Genomic DNA, 20,905 nt, shown 5'->3' on the forward strand with positions numbered 1-20,905 from the left:
GCTCCGGACGTAGACGAATTCTTCGACTTTTCCAACTCCCGTAGTCGCGTCGCCTCATTACGCAGTTCAATCAAACGCTTGAAGAAGTCATCCGCATCTGAAAGAACAAAAAGACCTTTACGAAAATACTCACGACCCTTGGATATCTCCTTCGGTTCTAACTCGAGAGAATATTTTCTATACCGCTCAACAACTTCATCTCCAAAATGATCTAAAAAATACAGTCGTTCCTTATCAGGCCACTGTTCCATTTGTTCAGTAACGTCAGAAACAGTAACAGTATTAATATTTAGTTTTCGTGCAAATGAACGTAATTCCGCAGCTCGTTCCGCATGTAACCTGGTACGCTGTGTTCGATCACTATCCTCGTCTGATCCCTCGCTCGGAGCCGTTGGCGTGACGTACGGGGGCGGACAACGATCTAGTAATGAAAAATCATCCGTTTCATTAGTAAGGACTGGATAGAGAGGACGCCTGATAGGGAATTGACCATTAACCTGTAAATTGCGTTCTCGTCTCTCCCTCTCTTTCTTTTCCTGTAATTCCTTCTCCTGTAGCTGTAAAGCTTTGTCATGTGCAGCCTTCCGCTGCACTTTCTCCGCCAAGGCTTCCTCACGCTTCGCTCGTTCACGCACCTCTTTCTCCCACATGCGCACACAATCAAACATATCTTGTCTAGACCTTCGCTGAAACAAACACTGTTCCACATACTGTACCTTTCGAAGGTCAAACGACCCATATAGTGGCCACTGTAATTCACGATCAGTTTTAGTATACTTATGCCATAATGTACTATACATTATTGGTGGAATACCGAATTTGACATACATTTCACGATTTGGAGTCCCCTCTGGGGGAGCCGGCTGTTTTGCACTTAATCGATAATTGGTACCATTTTCAGAACAGCACATCCTACGGAGTGTGCTAAAAACAGGCATGTTTCAAAAGGTACCACGAAAACGCGATACTACAAAAATGCCACCTAACACGGTGTACCGTTCAAATCAAATAAATCAGAGAAATATCCCTACATGCCTGCCTATGTGAGGTGCACTTCACATATTCAAATTCAAATTCAAAGATTCAAAACGTTAGCTAACAAATTCAAATTCAAATTCAAAGTTTCAAAAAGCCACAGTAAGTGTCAGCAGACTACCTCATCAATCAAAAGCTTACCAATTTCTTTTCAAACTTCCAAAGTCCAACTGCCAAGTTCTGTGGTCAAATCAGCCAAAACAGCACATCACGACAATCCAAGATCAGAATCTCAGTCGAAGACCGGCGCCACCTGGAAGGTCAGATCGGAAGGACGGGAAAACACACCGTGGGTGCCGAGACTCGGGTCACTCAGTGGCAGCGTACGCGTCCATGGCGAGTTTCCTGACCTTCGTCACGACCTCTCCTTCGGGCATCCGAGTCGCCGATGAGTCCCTTCGTGGTCGCCAATTGTGGTGTTGGGTTCAAATCAGGCCTACATACTCTGCTAAACTCTCGAACACCTTAGTATAGAAGTTGGCACGGACACTGGAAAAGGTAAAAGACAAGTTTATTAAGACCCCATGGGGTGGTGATACATTCCTACAGCACCCTTCGGTAATGTAAGAAGTAGCACACCGAACATTGGTGCGCGACCTCTTTTATACAGTTTATTAGCAATAAAAAGATAGGCGGTTACAAGTTACACATTTTAGGTACATATAAGGTCATTTTTGGAACACGGCCAACATGTGGGAGGAGTTTCAACAGCACTGGTCAGTTAGTGTGAACATTCCTAAAGAGTGACCAATTGGTGCGTAATGCGCATGTGCGCTTGACCAGTACTAAAAATAGCCTGTTGCCGAGCAGACTAGTGACCATGGGTATCGAGAAAGGACAAAAGGGCACACTGACCACGAGGCAGCGTGTTCATAGGAAACGGAAGTCAGAGGGATTCAAAATGGCCCCCGTTCGTTTTGGTCAAGTTAACAGAAAAGACCGTGTAGCTGTGCTAAACGCTAACTCAGGAGCTGCCAAAACACGACAACCGTGCCCCCCAGATTCACACAAAAAGACTGGAAAAAGGTATCAGAAGACCAGTGGAACAATGCTCTCTGCTTCCAGCTCCCAGACTCCACATGCAACCCAGAACATGCAGCAAAGAACTTCTCCCAGTGGGTGACAGACTGCACCAATCCCATTAGCCCTAAAAAGACAGCCAAGATCAAAGAACCAAGCAAAAGAGCAAGCTGGTTCACCAAGGAACTACCTTCAACCAAATACAACTGCTGACAACTTGAAAGCAAGTGGCACCTCAGCAAAACAAATGGAAGACTGCACAGCCTTCAGGACTGCTCCCAAAAGAAATTAAGAACCAAGCCCTGGCAGGCCACATAGAGGCCAATGCTAACTACAGCAAAGAACTCTATGGTATTGTGAATTAGTGCACTAATCCCCAGCTGCAGAGGAATACATCACTCACTCGCAGGAACTGTGCAACAACCTTGCTGACTTCTTCCACGACAAGATCTTGGCCATCTACAAAAACTTCAGACACCATCGTGGACAGAATCAACCGTCTCACAGCCACAAGCATAAATGCCGAACACCATCTCACTCAGTGGAACCTCCTCAACGTGGAAGACACTATTTCAATCATGAACTACTTGCACTCTGGAAGTACCCACGGATCCATGCCCCCACTGTGTCTTCAACTTTCGAAGCAAGACTATTGGCGACAAGCTCAGGAAGGTCCTGAACACCTACATCACAGCAGCCACCTTCCCTGAGGGCTGGAAACATGCTGAAGTGGGGACCGTCCAGAAGAAAGCTTCCACTGACCCAGCCGATCGAAAGAACTATAGGCCAATCTCTCTGCTACCCTATCCAGCACAAGCCCCAGAGAAGATTAAAAGCAGCAACTCACCCAACACCTAGAAGACCACAACCTCCTGGGCCCCTCCCAATCTGGATTTCGAGTTAACCACACCAATGAGACAGCCCTGAGCGCATCCACCAATGACATCTAACCCCTCCTGGACTGCAGATAAACTGCTGTCCTCATCCTCCTGTACCTGTTTGTCACTTTTGACACAGGCTCCCACCACATCCTGATCAACAGACTCCACCATATTGGGATCCAAGGAAACACCCTCAAATTGATCGCCTTGTACCTCACTGGCAGAAGCCAAAGAATACGTTCCACCGTTCACCCCAGAGCCTAAGACGATCATTTGTGGAGTTCCCCAAGGATAGTCCCTCAGCACAACCCTCTTCAACACCTACATGACTCCCCTGGCCGACACCGTCAGATCACACAGACTCAACATCATCTCCTATGCCGATGACACACAGCTCATCCTCTCACTGTCTAAAGGCCTCCACAAGATATGACTTCCACAGATGCATGAAGAATGTCGACTACTTGATGAAGGAGATCTTTCTCAAACTCAACAAGGACAAGACGGAAGTCCTCATCTTTGGAAACAACACCTCGTCATGGGACAACACATGGTGGCAGGCCAAGCTCAGCATACCCCCACCACGACAAACCACGCCCGCAACTTCGGCGTCATTCTAGATAGCAAGCTATCCATGAAGAAACAAGTCAACACAGTCTCATTCACCTGCTTCCACACCCTTCGCTTGCTCTGCAAGATCATCAGATGACTCTTGGTCAATACCAGAAGGACCGTCATACAGGCCCTCATCACCAGCAGACTGGACTACAGGAACACATTCTACATAGGAATCACTGCACGCCTCCTGAAAAGACTCCTGGCAATACAGAACTCATCCCCAAAACTCATAGTCAACCTCCCCTGAAGGACCCACGTCACACCCTATCTCAATAGATTACACTGGCTCCCGATCCAGAAGAGATGCCAGTTCAAGGTGCTAACCCCCACCTACAAGGCCCTGCACAATAAAGGATCAGCATACATCAACAAATGACTGTCCTTCTGCCAACCGACCAGACACCTTCGATCAGCCTCCCTCTGCTTCACAAGCACCCTACAGATCTGCAGAGCCAACAGCGGAGGACACTCCTTCCGCACACCTGGCAGCCAAGGCTTGGAACAACCTCCTCCTGTCCCTCAGCACCGCTCCATCACTACAGCAATTCAGAAAGGAACTAAAGACCTGGATGTTTGATTGATCAGACCTCTAACTAGCAGCCAACAGCTCCAGCACCTAGAGACCCTCACGGGTAATTTGCTGTGCTTTATAAATGCTTGATTGATTGATTGATTGATCACATTGCATCAAATACTGTGTATGATAGGCTTTTCAGAGTTTATTTATTTTATATCTTTTTTTAGTTTCATATAGCGCAAACTTAACCCGAGGGTATCAGAGTGATATATAATGTTTTCATACATACCCTTTATAAGGAATAGACAGATAAAATAGTGGCCATACAGGGTCATAAAAATACAGAGGGTGGTGTAGATGGTTAAAATAGTTCAGTGGTAGTGATGGAGGGTTATGTGAGCAAATATTTCCAGAGGAAGTGATGTTCGGGCTGTTTTATGGTTAGAGGGAAGTGCATCAGTGCAAGTCTAATATTTTAAGAGGTTGGGTTCAGGTATTTGTTGCGAAGAAATGATGTAAGTTTTTTTCTTAAGTGTAGGAATGATTGATTGTCACATAGATCTTGTGGCAGAGCATTCCAGGTTCCTAGGCGCATTTTCAGAGAATTAACTGGTTAGTAATTTAACTGCATAAATTTGGGCGGAGTCAGGAGTAGAGTGTTTGAACTTCCCAGAGGCCTCTTTCAGCCAGCTTTTGATAGTTTGTGAGATAGTTTGGCATTTCAGTGTAGAGCACTTTGTGGTTTATGCAACTCTTTTTGAATATGCTTCTCACAATAATTGGTAACCAGTTGACTTTCTTATTTGTGGGAGTGATGTGATCATAACATCTTTCCCCAGAGAGAATTCTGGCCACTGCGTTGAGTGTGGATTTGATAAGGATAAGGTGGTTCTTTGGAGTACCAGTTTCACCCTATGGAGACTACTAACCTGTGTGAGCAAATGTATAACAAGGGTACTGTTATGGGTTGTTGGAACATCGCAGGTTTAGAATCTCGTACATGTATTCCTGATTGGGTAAAGTTCATCTCTCTTGGTGATATTTGGTGTTTTCAGGAGACCTGGGCAATTCTTCCTGTGTATCTTCAAGGCTTCCTGAATTTTTACAAACCCGCGATCAAAGGTTTAAGAGGTCGGGCTATGGGTGGCCTCACAACTTGGGTTCGCCAAGCTGCAGGTGTAACTGTCAAAGAAATTTTTATTGACTGTCCTGATTTATTGATAGTTAGCATTCGAACATGCAGTGGGCTGGATATAATGTTGATTAATGTTTATGCTAGGGGAATGACGGGTGGCAGAGTTTCACACACCCTTACCTGCTTAGATGATTTTTTAAGTTCTAATGTAAATTCCGGACACGTAATGGTGATGGGCGACCTTAACACCTGCTTCGAACCATTAAGTAATGATGATGGTTTATTAACCGAAGCAGAGGACCAGACCTGGGGGATCCCACAACTTGAAATACCCCCGATAACTAAATGGTCTCAAGCAGCTACTTATATTAAAGGTCTTTGTTTGAACTGGGGGCTCCGAGCTCTTAATGGTCGTACCAGCTCGGACAAGATGGGTAATCACACCTTTTATAATGGTAGATATAGTAGTCGTATTGACTATATTTTAGTTGACATGGAATGTGGCCCGTGGTTTTAGACATGTCTGTTAAACCGCGCCAAGAAAGTGATCATGAACCCTTGGTGGCAGAATTGAAGGATTTTAGTTTTGTAGGGATGGTTGATCTAAGGCCTAACCCTGTTCAGGAGGCGGTAGTACTTACGAACGATATGAGGAGGGTGCGCTGGCCGAAAGTTTCGGTCGACGTGGAAGCACGCAAAAAGATCAGAGCTCTGGTCTCAAACTCCCTGGTAGAAACTGAAAAGTGTGATGTACAGTACTTGGATATCACAGCCATTCATGCCAGCCTGTTTCTGTCCTTAAAATCTTTGTTCGTCAAGTATGTTGCAAATAACGGGAGAGGGAAGGGCAAGAAACCACTAAATTGGTTTAACGAAGCCTGCAGAAAGTCCCACGTAGATTTGTTTAAGGCCTTAAAATCAAAGAACCCTGCTCTAATCAAAGCAAGCAGGAAGGCTTTTAATGTAGCAAAACGCCATGCCAAAGCCGCTTGGGATGATGAGCGATGGACATCTCTAGCCGAGGCATGTGGTTCAAGGAACTTACAACAGTTCTGGCACTTGCTTAGGTGGGGTAGCTCACAGGATGATCGCCCAAGCCCTGCTTCTGTGGAACCACAAAAATGGGTGTCCTATTTTGTGGAACAATTTAGATGTTGCAACACAGCGCATGTTTCTATTAGCTGGCCATTATCTTTTGACACTCTTGTGTTCTCGGCTAATGAAGTCGAGGCAGTTCTGAAGGCCATCCCTAGGGGAAAAGCGCCAGGTCCAGACTGTATCCCAGCGGATATATTTCTGGAGGATCACGACCTTTGGGTTCCATACCTGGTGCGTTTGGTAAATGCATTAGCAGCGGACGCCAGAGTACCCGAATCCTGGGCTGGTGCTGAAATTTTGCCTATCTTTAAGAAGGGCGATCGGTCGGTTCCCTCCAACTACCGGCCGATCAGTCTAATAGACGCGGTACAAAAGATCATAACCCGTCTTGTGCTCACTAGGATCCAGGCATGGGTAGAGGAGCATGATATTCTTACCCCTCTACAAGCTGGGTTTCGACCCTATGTGAGCACACTGGATCAGGCATTCCGATTTATGCTTTTGCACTGGAAGACAGTTACCCTTGGTAAAGGCAACCTGTATGCGGCCTTCGTGGACCTTAGGTCAGCGTTTGACCTGGTCCCGAGGGCAGGCTTGTGGAAATCCTTACTGGATATGGGTATGCCCCCCATATTGGTACGCCTGATAGTGAACCTTCATGCCCAGACCTTTGCTTATGTGCGCTGGGGAAAACCGGGTGAGGTGACAGAGAATTTTCCAGTGGCCAAAGGTGTCAGACAAGGCTGTGTCTTGGCACCTACCTTGTTTTCCCTATATATCAACGGGGTCACTAAATATTATGACAACTTTTCCACGGACGCCCCAAGTTTGGCTGGCATGCGAATCCCCCTGCTCATGTTCGCTGACGATACTCTCTTGATTTCACGAACCAGACAGGGTCTGCAAAAGGCACTGTCAAGGTTCGAGAGTTTCTGCAGCGAGCATGAGCTGGAGGTGAACGTGTCCTAGACCAAATTTATGGTCTTAAGGGGGCACAAGCAAATAAATGCCAGGGTTTCCATGGGGGATATCCCCCTGGAGCAAACTAAGCACTTCACCTACCTGGGTGTTACCTTCAGTGACACTTTGAGCTGGACCCATCAGATCGAGCTCATGACTTTGAAACATCAACAGCTGGGCGGGGCACTGATCAAGGAACACAAAGGATCATTTACGAAGCCGATGTCCCCGCTTATTAAGATCTATGGGGGTAAGGTTCTACCAGCAGTCTTGTATGGTGCGGAACTATGGGGTGGCAGTAATTTGGATACATTAAAACATGCCCAAAATAAATTCTTAAGGATGTCCATAGGCTTGCCCCAGTCGACCCCATTAATCCCCCTACTTTATGACCTAGGGTGCTACTCGGTGGAGGACCAAGCAAGACTCCGCCCATTAACATTCTGGCGCCGTCTGTGGACAACACCCGAACTTCATTATTATGCTGAAGCATGCTTGGAGGTTAAAAACAGCCCTAGTGCCATAAAGATTGGATGGTTCAGAGACCTCAAGGCTATTTTATTAGCTTTGGGTCATGGCGATCTGTGGTTCGCGCCTGAGTCAGCCAATTTCCCCTCAAAAAAGGAACTAAAAAAATGCTATTGGGACTGGGTGACTCACAACATGTACTTGAAATCAAGCTCAAGCAGCCTCACTGGACTGTTCATTGTACACAAGGATGCGCCCAAGCTAGAATGGTACTGGGATACCATAACGAAACCCCTGGACCGCAAACTATTTTTTCAATTCAGATGCGGTTCGCTTCCCATAGGGGAGTTTACCAAAAAGTGGGGAACTGAAAGGTCGGGGTTCTGTCCCAAGTGTCAAGGTACTGGGGAAAGCCTGAATCACTTTTTGTATGTGTGCCCTTTATACTTTGCCCCTAGAGCCAAATGGCTAAGACCGGTTGGTAGACATCTAGGTACCAGATCGGCTGTAGAAGCAACTAGATTGTTAAAAACCAACCTGGATTCCCTTATTGTTGTTGGGGTTGCTAAATTCCTTGGGTGGGCTTGGGTCCTTAGAAGCAGGTTTATTAAAAACTCCCAAATGGTGACTGTTTAGTTTTTGTTGACATGCAGACCTAAGGTTGTATTAGAGTTCCTCTGTAGAGTTTTGTTTATTTGTACATTTGTTTAAGAAGCTGATTAGTTATAAATGATTTAATACGTGTTTTAACAGTTTTTTATGTATGTATTGTATTTTATGTCTTTTATGATGAACTAATCGAATAAAGACTTCTTGAACTTGAACTTGAGTACCAGTGATCGTTGTGTTACAGTAGTCCAGAGAGGACTGGGGATTGCATTACAGTCTGTAGGTCTTCAAGGGAGATGAATGGTTTGATTTTTTTTTAAGTGTTTCATCTTGTAGAATGCACTTTTTACTGAGGCATTATTATGGTCTTTCATGTTTACATTTTTGTCCAGTGTAATCCTTAGTGATTTGACAGAGTTGGAGATAGTTACTTTGCAATGTAATGCATTTAGGTTGCCTATCCAGTTATGGATAGAATAGGAGTTTCCTATTAGGTTGTATGAGGAGGAGTTTGGCTTTGTTGGGGTTGAGCTTTAAGTGGTTGTTGGTCAGCCAGGATTCAACTATGGAGAGAATGTTGTTTAGGTGTTGGATGTCTTTAGGTGATGAGATTTTGATGTAGATTTGGGTGTCAGCTGCATAGAGATGGTATGGAATTCTGACCTGTTTCAGGATCACGGTCAGCGGATCCATGTAGAGCTTGAACAAAGTAGGGGACATGATTAATCCTTGGGAAACTCCTTGTGGAACAAATACTCCTGGTGAGGTGGAATTATCTACTTTGATTTGGTGAGATCGTTGATACAGGTATGAGGCAAAACACTGAAGGACAGTACCGTTAAGGCCTGCATGCTGTGAGGTGGTGTTCAGGAGAATGCTGCGGTTGACTGTATCAAAGGCCACTGAGAAGTCTAGGAGAATTAAGAGGCAAGCATAACCATGGTCTAGAGCTCTGGGTAAGTCATCAGTGATGTTCAGGATTGCATTTTCCATACTGCGGCCTTTCCTGAAGTCAGATTGGAAGGTGTCATGTAGGTTACATTTTCAAAGTGGTTGTTAAGTTGTGAGAGTAGACATTTGTCATTAGTTTTGGCAAGGAGAGGAAGGTTAGTTGTAGGTCTGTAGTTATTAAGGTCATTCAGTACGGCATCTCGTTTTTAAAAACTTTTTTATTGCGTCAATGGTAGAGCCTTTATTGTGAGTTTGCATTTTGCAGTGTTTAGTGAGACCTTTTGTTTGAAGGAGGGTGGATGCAGCTTGTATGGTTGTGTCAATGGCATTGTTCAAGTGCAGGTTTAGGTCTCCAAGTACAATGTCAGTGATGCCATTCAGGGAGTTATGCGTTATTAGGTTTGTTAAATCCTCAAAGAATAGTAGTTTTCTAACTGTTAGGTGATAGATGGTGTGGAATTTGATAGGCTATGAGCCTTTAGAGAGACCGACTCCTAGATATGCGAAAGTAGAGTATTCGGGTGTATGGAAGGGATATAGGCATAGGTAATTTTTGTGTATGGAAGCTGATCCACCACTGGCACGATCCTTATGGTCGCAACGAATGATTGAGAAGACCTGTGGGGTGAGTAGATTGATAATGGAGGATGAGTGGCCATTTAGCCAGATTTCAGTTTGAAAACAAATGCCAATTTTATGTAGTAGGTTAGTTTCCACTGTTTTGGTGGCATGCTTGACTGCTGAACAACAATTTAATAGCATGCAGTTTAGCATGGATGATGTTCTTAGTTCAGCTTGATTATGGTGGATGGTAGTGATTTAGGCAGGCGGCCTGGGAGGTTGATTAGTAGGCATGATCCTGCTAGTGCCAAGTATAACTGGACTCTTGGGGTAGCAGGGTTAGCTAGGAGCATTATTATATGGGTTGCTCAGCATTTGAGCCCCCAGCTGTGACATTCCAGTAGTGGTTCATCTAGGTTTGAGGTACTAGTAATTAAAGGGGATAGTTGCCCAGGGGGTAAAATGAGAGGAATCAGAGTTTGAGTTAGTTGTAGCATCGGAATTTGCCGTAGATGTGTGATTAGTAAGAGTGTTGTAGCAGATCTTTGTGTCCTTTCATAATGAGGTGATTTATTCCAGTAAAGTGTTAATTTTGAGTACCAGAAGAGTGATTGAGGGGATCAATTGAGAGGTGGCTGAATCTGCGGCAGAGCATGGAGTAGACCAGTGGTCATCGTGAGCTAGAGTGAGGGATACAGTTGGATCTTGCCTGGTGTAGTTCGAAGATTGTGAAGAGTCAGGAGTGGTTGATTGATCTAATTGCACAGTATAAGTGGACCTTGGTGGTGGAGGAAATAGTTCTTGAGATATGGCCATAGCTCCAAGGGGATTGGGTATGGTAGAGAATGTAGGAGGGTGTAGGTGAGGTTGGTGCAAAGGGATTTGGGAGACAGGTTCTTTTGAGCGAGGAGAGAATGTGAGAATGTGTTGTGTGGGAGGGAGGCAGAGAGCAGTTGAGAACGGATGATAAGGAGTTTCTAAGAGTCAGGAAATGGTGGTCAAAATGGAGAGGTTTTAGTTTTGAGACATGCATTAGTATTGTCCTGTTTCTATATATGAATATGGACAGTATGCCACCAAATTTCTGGGATCAGGATATAGTGAGTTTGGGTCCATATGGAATGTTGATTGTGTTGGTTACACATACAGGTTCTGTAAGAATATTTGTTTTCCATTTGGCAGGTTTCATGGTGTAGCAGATGAAGTTCGTTATAAGGCCTCTGTATGTAGATAATGTCTGTTATTAGTGTTTCTGGGGTTCTCTGAGGAGTTTGTGCTTGCAGCTTTTTACTCCATGTTTTAGAGAGATTTTCTATGCAGTAGGAATTGTGACCATATCTTTCCATGACGATGCAGAGTGAGGCCATACTTGGATGCTAGGGGTGTAGTTTCAAGACAGTGAGGGTAGAGTAGTTGGGTGGCGTAAGATGATATTGATGTGTGCTAAGATGTTTATTTGCAAGTATAACTGGGTAGATTAAGAAACTGGAACCTCTTTTAAGTTGGTGGACTTTTTTGGGAGCTGTATTCAGTTTTATTATTGCTCTGGTAGAATCGAGATGCTACAAAATTCTGGGCTAAGGGGTGCCCTGAGTAATAACAGCTGGAATGGACTGGAGTTAAGTACCATGACTGCTCGCTCACAAGCAGCTTAAATAGACTGCTCAATCAAGCAGCTGAAGAGATTTCACTCAGTTTCACAAGGGCACTGTAAACATAACCATGCACTGCATGTTACCATAGGGAGATCCGTCTAGTCCAGCCATCTCAGGAACTTTATTAGATGCTTTCATGGTTAATGTTCTTCTGCAAGGGAGACAGAGAAAGTTGCCTTCCTTTTTGCTTTTGTGTTTAGCGAAGAGAGGTTGGAGCTTGAGATGCGTGGAGAGGATAAGATGATGAGCATCCGAAAAACCCCAAAATGGCCAATAGTCAGGGAGCTTAGTTTCTGCCTCTTTCAATTGGATCAGTCACCAGTCGTGAGGAGCATTCGATCAATCCAAAGTGTCTGCCTTCCTCTTTCTATTACAATTTATTCCGTCGTGGAGATAGTTGGGTGGCATTCTGCATCTACCTGTGCTTGTAAATATAAATTGATCGCCTGTAACATGCATTAAGAAATATTAGTCTAAATCTAATCCATCAGAATTGTGATGATACCTGCATGAAAAACCTAATCCCTTAGCTAACTTAAGTAATACCAAATTCAGCTTATAATATGTTCAGATAACTGCATCAATTATGTGATGTAAATGGCCTTATTCAGAAACTGCACTTTGTATTACATTTTGTAGTACTACATTTTGTAGTACTACAAAACGTAATATAGCAGAATTCTTCGCCCACCTCTAATGGAAACGCCATCTAACTGCAACTATCAAGTGGTGACAGCCACTGGGTAATATGCATATATACATGTGTGTGTGTGTATATATATGTATATATATATAGATATAGATATATATATATATATATCTATATCTATATATATATATATCTATATCTATATATATCTATATATATAGATATATCTATAGATTACCTACTGGCGGTCGCCAGTAGGTATATATAGTTAGGATTTTTTCTCTATGGGATTTTTGAAAATTCTATGTCTAATAACTTTGGCGTTTGTGGACGGAATTGGCTGAAATTTTCAGGAAAATGGCACATTTTGTTTCTGAGCAGCCCCTGAAAATTGGGGGGGGGTTCTTCCAGGGGGGGTCGAGAAAAAAGGGGAGTCCCAAAACATGTTTTTAACATTGAGTTTTCCATAGGGCGGTTGGCCTCACTTTTAGTCCGAACGGCTGAATGGATTTGCACGAAACTTGGCAAAATTGTAGGGACTGGTAGCCCGATGTGCCTTTTGTAGGTCTCAATATATGTGCTACAGTGGATTTTGAGAAATTAACGTTTAAAAAAAGATATATATCTGTAACAGCGGACCGGGCAGCGCTCCAGTACGCGTACTTTTCGCACAACGGAGCTTTGTGAAGCGAAGCTGATTGGTTCTCCGGCGTCTGTAAACATTCCAAACAGTCCGTAGCGGCCGCCATCTTGTCTCTCGGTAGGATCGAGAGACAAGAGGAGGCCAAAGCGAAGGGGCAAATGACCATAAGGGGGCATAGTAGATCCTCGCTGACCCCCTAGGTTTGATGTGGAGGTTTTAAAAGGGCCCCGCGGGGCAAAAAAAATAATAATAATAATAATCGAACGGCTGAATGGATTTGCACGAAACTTGGTAAAATATTAGGGACTGGTAGCCCGATGTGCCTTTGCTAGGTCTCAATATATGTGCTCCAGTGGATTTTGAGAAATTAACGTTCAAAAAAAGATATATATCTGTAACAGCGCTCCGCTTCGCGTAACGGAGGTTTGCGAAGCTGATTGGTCATTCTGTCACTGGGCTATAGTTGGGCTACATCTGGCTGATATTTGGGCTACATTTGTTTTTTTTGTCTCTGGCGGCCATCTTTGGGCTACATTGGGCTACATTGGGCTTCATTGGGCTTCATTGGGCTACATTGGGCTACATTTGGGCTCCAACATATATATAGGCCAATGTAGCCCAATATATATTTTTCAAAGTTAATTTTCGTAAAAACCACTGGAGCATATATCTTGAGACATAGCAAAGGCACATCGGGCTACCAGTCCCTACAATTTTGCCAAGTTTCGTGGAAATCCATTCAGCCGTTCGAGCTAAAAGTGAGTCCAACCGCCCTATGGAAATGAAGGAAATGAATGGGTAATTTGTAATTAGCAAATAGCTCATCGCAAACTAGGAATGGTAAAGAATCGCTATTTATTCCTTAAAGTTCGCTATTTAGGAAATGCAAAAAACTTTGATGATACATATGGCGGTTCATCTCTAACAAGATAAGAAGCATAGGGATAGATTTATGATGACTGGCGCATCACCAGGGATGTGTTAGTCATTCTGTGCCGCTGTTCCGTCACCTATGGTGTGCTGCATTTACAATGCGGCGCATCATGGGGCAAAAACAGCACAGATGCGTGATGTATCTGTGCCGTAAAGGTGGCGCATTGCTGGAGTTGTATCGCAAGTGTGATGAAGCTCCAGCAAGGGTCGGGGGTGCCCCTGTCGCAGGGTTTCTGTTCTCACACAGAACTGTGGACAGAGGATTGGAACCTCGGCGAATTAGGGTGTCCCAAAACTCACCTTAGTAATCAAAAACCCCTTAGCAAGCTAGGTACAGTGTCACATTGGATATAACAAACTCTCAATGTTTAGACAATCCAGAATATGAACTTATAGTACCTCAGGATACGTGGAACTCATGAACAGTCGGTCGTTATATATTTCTTAGAAACCAGAACATGGAGTTAAGAAGAACACATGTGTATTTGAAATGTTTATTTACTAATGCCGTCTTCTCAGGCATAGTATCTTAGATAATACAAGTACACATATTATCAGTAGCAAAATTACCAGCATAGTTACTAGTACATAAAAAGCGAATGGTGACAGTATGTTAACATGCTGTAAATGAATAAGAGTTAGCATCACTTATAAGCAGCCACGGGCCATGGAGGGAGTTACGGTGGGGCAGGGAGGTGGGGAGGGGGAGGGGCAGGGTGGAGAGGGCTCCACCCTGCCCCTCCCCCTCCCCGCCTCCCTGCCCCACCGTAACTCCCTCCACGGCCCGCGGCTGCTTATATCTCACCCTCCCTAATACACATATTATATTATTTGCTAAGAAGGTCTGTTTGTGTTGGTTTAGGGTGTGCCCATACTTTAGTGTCTTAGATTTGAAGGAATCACATCAGCATACACCAGCTCTCTCTTCATGTGAACCGCATCAACTGTTGTGTATGTGTGTTCGGCAAAGCAATATAAAACCCGCCTCATGCCCAGAATTGGCAGAAGCTACACTTATGTTATAAGTATGAAGTCGTGGAGATCAGACCTCATAACAATTCTGTATCGTGTTGTTCTTGAAACTTCAGCACTCGCTGTACAGATATAGTTTAACAAGCAAAGCAGATAGTAGAGCAATAACATATTATTCTCATGTAAACCACGATGAAGTACTAGGTTGAAAGCTAAAGCAACAACTAAGTGTCGTGTGCAGAAGTTGCAAAAAAGGAAAAATGGCGTTTAAACCGGTAATGAGCCCATGCTAACTTAACACGGTGTAAAGATATCCAGGACCTAGATGACACCTCCCCATGATCCGGAAACGAACTGAATAAGATAATAGAAGTGCCATCTCATGAGAGCAGATTGCAACTTTATATGTGGACGGTCCGCAAGGTAAAACATTAAAAACTAGGAAAATTTAATGCTAAAGAAAAATAAAACAGCCAAGTACTTTATCGAGTCTTAAGCCAATAGGCAAGCTAAATAATAAAAACTTGACAAATAAGTCAATGAATTGTCAATGAAATGCTAGTACTCAGCATATCAAACATGAAAAAGGTCTATGACATAACTGTGTATGCAAAATAAGCTGCAACAGCCTCCAATAGGAAGTCACCGTCTTCATCCGAAAAGAGTTCAGCCATCCAATTTAAAAGCGGAAAAGAACATACGTGCTCTCCCAGCACCGGATCCTCTATCACCATCAGAGGACAGCTCGGTGGGTTTTCAAGAAAGCTCTGTTCCAAGAAAGACTGTGTTGCCGCCAGTAAATTCCAGGGACCAATTAGTCCATGCATCAATGCCACAGCCATAATCCTTTCGCCAGGACAAACCAACTCGTGAGTAATGATAGGAGTCATCAGCTGATTAAAGTCGACGTCAGGAGAAACCGGTCCGCAGAGACACAAATCAATGGCCCAATCGAAATCACAGGTCAGGCAGTGAAATACAGGCTGGACACAGGTGAAGTAGGAGAATCGAAAAGATAATCCATATGCCGTGCTTAATATTGCCAACGGCATTGTGCCATAATATTCTAGCATGCGATTGCGGAACAGTGTCAGCAGCTGCAGGGCGGGAGCTTGCACAGGAGGGACATCCATATTTAAAAATGTAAAAAAGCACAAGAGCGTCCGCTGGTAATGCAAGTAAAAATGGGAATCCACGAAGCAGAGTGGAAAAAATAGAATGAAAGAAAGCAGGGATGACTCCAAAGATTTTCTCAAATGAAGTCACGAGACCACTGGTAACAACTTTAAAAAAGTGCGCCAGGGCCTTTGTGGAGGACGCGTCAAAGATAGTCCGAACCATGTCGCTGAAATGCAAAGGCGAATCAGTATTTAAAAGGGTCTGCACCTCTGTACGGGTGTTCGCTATGAGAAGCACGAAAGTTTCACGGGCCGAACTCAAGGCCACCTCTCTCTGAGACAAAAGAGCTCTTATTCTTGCCATGCCGTTGAAATGTGCTCCCAAGGTTGGTATTTGTGGCCAGATTGAAAACTCCCTATGTTCATGTGTGGGAGGAAATAGAACATTTCTGCAGCAAATAACCCGTTCACTTACTGTTACGATAAAAGGAATACTTTTAATTAACCCAGAACAATCTTCATTATTGAGCATCAAATAACTACGATTTTCCAACAACTTGAACGTGGGGATGATAGCAGGAACTGGCGTGCCTTGCAACACGCAAGCCATATTTGGTCAGTGTTTGTTGCATGAACCGTGTAACTGTATGTGCCTACACATTAGTGAATGATCTGGCGTCTCAGTGCATTCCTCTCCATTCAGATAAACTTCTTGATCATCTTTGAAACATCTGTATGTGTATGGAAGCAACCAGACCTCATGAAGAAAAGCACTACCTAAAGGTTCATAACGACCTATTGGTATATATTTCATACAATTTGAAAACTTATATAAAGCAAAAGGCAGCGTTATTAAACCGTGGATAAGGCACGTTGCCAAAAAACCCGCAATCCTCTGCTGATGATGTCACTGAGCATGTCATGAATGATGTAATATGTGACATCATCAGCAGTGGATTACGGGTAATAGTATCTCTAGTTTACTCCCCTATAGCTGTCTTTCTTTTAACATAAGTGTCTGTTTCCTTCCCTTATACTTACTGTTTTTTTTTTTTTTTTTAATTTTTGGTTTACTTCCGGTTCGCGTACCGGGGAGCGAACTGGGAAGCGAACTACGAGAAATAGAGGTTGGCACAGTTCCAAATATTGTACCAATTTTTTAATAACGGGGAGGTAGTTCTGAAAAGAACTTTTTTTTTTATTGTTTTTGTTGTTTTATATTTTTTTAATTATTTTTCTGAACATTTTTTTACTTTTTTTGAATTTTTCTGAACAGTTTTATATTTTTTGGGGTTTTTCTTGCAGGGGGCAATGAAAACGATTCATTGTAAAGGGCTCAACAGGAGCAACAAAACAAAAAAAAAGTATTTATTATTTGGGGCGTTTCGTACAAACTTGCATATGATAGTCAATAGCTCTGTTGATCAGAGTGATGCTTCTTTCTCCGTAGCAAATGAATCCATTGCAATGTACGCAGACGTGTTTTACTTCATGAAATCTCGTTTGAATATTTGGCACCATCTCCCTGCCCTCTGGTCCCGTTACTTCCGGTACAACAGATCTTCTGGCCATAATAGGGAGATTATCTAGGTCGTTACGAAACTGTGCAGCACTGTAGTTGTTAGGATGCCACCTAGTCATATGGCGATGCATTGTGTAGTTTCCGAAACTGTATTTTTTGTCGGTCCCTCTGGACAGTCTATCTTGACATATAAGGCAAGTTACGTATCTTGCATTTACTTTTTTCTGACCTTTGGGAATTTTAAAAAATTGCCAAATGAAGTTTTCTTTCCGGTGAGACGTCCTGGGCTCCTCAGGCAAAAAGTGCCTCTCTTCGTGCTCGTCGTCCTGTTCTTCTTCTTCCTCTTCTTGCTGAATTATAACTTGAGCAGGTGGTCCACTCTTCCTTGGATGTGGTGGAGGTGGTGGGGAAGCACCAGCTGAAGCTACTAAAGAAGCCATTGCTCACTGGTAACAAATGGTCTTTCTCTCACAAAGATGAAAGTCAGAGTGAGGAAAGAAGGAGGGGTTTTCATCATTTGGGAAAAACAATAGTTCTCAACCAATGAAAAGTGTTCATTTTAGATTATATGACCTAGTCTTACATCATAAGGAAACCAAAAGCGAAATGAACCAATGAAAAGTGTTATTACCAAGTCACATGACCTGCAGTGTTTACGTTAAGCGCTTTGCAGGGCCTCCAGGTTTGCTTCCAGAAACCTGTGCTTTGCGACTCGGTAAGCGTACCAGTTCGCTAACGTAGCACGTCATATGACGTATCACGCGACAACGCGAAACGTCATGCGGACGGGAGGCGTCACGATGTTGTTTTCTAACGCGGCAGTTGCGGTAAAGAAACGTTTACCGGCTCGCGGTCTATTTCGCGGCATCAAGGTCAGCTAACGGGAAGCTTCCCGATTCGCGAAGCGGGAACGAAGAAAAAAAAATATTTTAAAAAAAAATTATTAATAAACATATAAAATATATTTTTGGATTTAAAGAAGAATACATTTTACAGCTACAGATATTAGCTGTTAAAAAACCAATGAAATTCACTGAAAAAACCATAGGTTATAGACCATATATAGTTAGGAATTAGCATTTACAAAACCTTGAAAATTCACTGAAAAAACCATAGGTTATAGACCATATATAGTTAGGAATTAGCATTTAGAAAACCTTATTTTACTCACACAAAACCATTGAAATTCCATATATAGTTAGTTGCACTAACTATATATCGCGCACCCGCAATCCACTGCTGATGATGTCACATATTACATCATTCATGACATGGTCAGTGACATCACTGATGACATCACTGATGACATCTCAAATGACATCACTGATGACATCACTGATGACATCTCAAATGACATCACTGATGACATCATGACACACCAATACCAGTTACTACATACGCACTCACTGATTCCTACGTCTACACACACATTCCCTCATTCACCCATACAATCACTCATACATACAGTCACTCATTATTACAACACTATCAAATGCACTCATACACCTATGCAGACAGTCACACACTGCCACTCATCCATGGAGTTACTCACACACCAAGTCAGTCCTGTAAAGAATCAATCACACTTCCATTTCTTCATCTATACAGTTAAACACAGAACACCATACTTCAGTGACATCACTGATGACATCACTAATGACATCTGAAATGACATCACTGATGACATCTCAAATGACATCACTGATGACATCATGACACACCAATACCAGTTACTACATACGCACTCACTGATTCGTATGTCTACACACACATTCACTCATTCACCCATACAATTACTCATACATACAGTCAGTTATTATTAGAACACTATCATATGCACTCATACACCTAGTCAGTCCTGTGAAGAATCAATCACACTTCGATTTCCTCATCTATAGTTAAACACAGAACACCATACTTTTCACACATATACTAACACATACTTACTCTCTTATACAATCACTGATACAAGTACACATTGATATGCACAGCGTCACACACCTCCCAGCCAGCCACACACACACTCAGTCTTCCATCCATCCAGTCATTCTTCAATATGTAAAACGTATTTAAACTTTACAAAAACACACAGACACTAGATGATGTCATCAGTGATGTCATCAGTGATGTCACTGACCATGTCATGAATGATGTAATATGTGACATCATCAGCAGTGGATTGCGGGTGCGCGATATATAGTTAGTGCAACTAACTATATATGGAATTTCAATGGTTTTGTGTGAGTAAAATAAGGTTTTCTAAATGCTAATTCCTAACTATATATGGTCTATAACCTATGGTTTTTTTCAGTGAATTTTCAAGGTTTTGTAAATGCTAATTCCTAACTATATATGGTCTATAACCTATGGTTTTTTCAGTGAATATATATATATATATCTATATATATAGATATATATATATATATATATAGATATATATATATATATATCTATATCTATAGATATAGATATATCTATAGATATAGATATATATATATATATATCTATATATATATATATATCTATATATATAGATATATATATATATATACATATATATATATCTATATATATATATATATGTCAACAGCAAGAATTCTACGAAAAGAAGACACCGCACACCACTTCACATTAAACCTTAGTTTACTTCTCCATAGGTTCCCCACCTACGCGTTTCGGACATAGACTGTCCCTGTTCACGGTACAAACCTTTGTCCCTCATTACTGTTTGTTATTTAACTGATGACACCATTAGGCAGTTAAGGATGCATTATGGGCTCAGTAGTTTTGGTGTGATTTACACACTAGCTGACAATTTGTTCAGACCGATTGCTGCACCATTCAACACTTTCGATTTATTGGTTGAGTGATTATGTGTCCAATGCGCAATATGTGGATAATTCAAAAATAGTCGACATATTATATTGCGTTTTGAGTTGGAGTCATGGGCTGAGTGCCCGCATATGTATAGTTTTAAACATATGGCGTATTGATTTTATAGTGATTATATATTTAATTGGAGTTTCGGGCTGAGTGCCCGAACTGTAAAGGCTTAGTGCCTATGTCCGGAAAATGCTGTCGGTGCTACAATCAAGGTGTGAACAAAAGCAGTTATTTTTTATATTATTCTATATTCTTCAACATTTTTCTCACACGAATTTTAAATAGTTGTTTCATAAGACATTATATCTGAATTCATTCAATTTCAACAACTGGTCCTGTTAAATCATACATTGATATGAAAGCAAGTCAATAATTCAATTATAAATGGACATAAAGTTCTTCATCCGCATTCAGACCCCATGGGCTTCTTGTCTTGAATCTGATTATGAGTTTCGACTCCAAGCGCCTTAAGTTCTTGATGCGGTCTCCACCTCTTTCAATGTCCTTTATCAAAGCAATCCCGGCATATTTCATATCTTTCCATGATCTGCCTGGATGCGTTTGCAGATGTTTTGCAGTAGCATAACTCAAGTCACTGTTCTGGATTGCTCGAGTATGTTCAAGTATTCTTTTCTTTAATGGGCAAACTGTTGAGCCGATGTATTTCTTGCCACAGA

This window comes from Lissotriton helveticus, chromosome 2_1, assembly GCF_964261635.1.
Source record: "Lissotriton helveticus chromosome 2_1, aLisHel1.1, whole genome shotgun sequence".
NCBI classification, from domain to species: domain Eukaryota; kingdom Metazoa; phylum Chordata; class Amphibia; order Caudata; family Salamandridae; genus Lissotriton; species Lissotriton helveticus.